The sequence below is a fragment of the Oreochromis niloticus genome, unplaced genomic scaffold (assembly GCF_001858045.2).
Source record: "Oreochromis niloticus isolate F11D_XX unplaced genomic scaffold, O_niloticus_UMD_NMBU tig00008612_pilon, whole genome shotgun sequence".
NCBI classification, from domain to species: Eukaryota; Metazoa; Chordata; class Actinopteri; order Cichliformes; family Cichlidae; genus Oreochromis; species Oreochromis niloticus.
The window spans coordinates 22,133-22,500 of NW_020329316.1; positions in this window are offsets into that span (position 1 = coordinate 22,133).

The window sequence follows — 368 nt, forward strand, 5'->3', positions numbered from 1 at the left end:
GCAACGTGTTTCTGCCCAGTGCACCGGGGGGGTAGAAACATTGTCCTACCATACGCACAAGGATTGTGTCTAGCAGACAGTATATGTGCAGTGTACCTGGGGCGTGTAGAAACATTGTCCTGCCATTCGCACGAGGAGTGTTTGTGGCAAAGTGTTTCTGCCCAGTGTACCAGGGGCATGTGGAAACGTTGTCGTACCATATGCACGAGGGGAGTGTTTGTGGCAACGTGTTTCTGCCCAGTGTAGCGGGGGGGGACGTAGAAACATTGTCCTACCATACGCACAAGGATTGTGTTCAGCAGATAGTATATGTGCAGTGTACCTGGGGCGTGTAGAAACATTGTCCTGCCATACGCACGCGGAGTGTG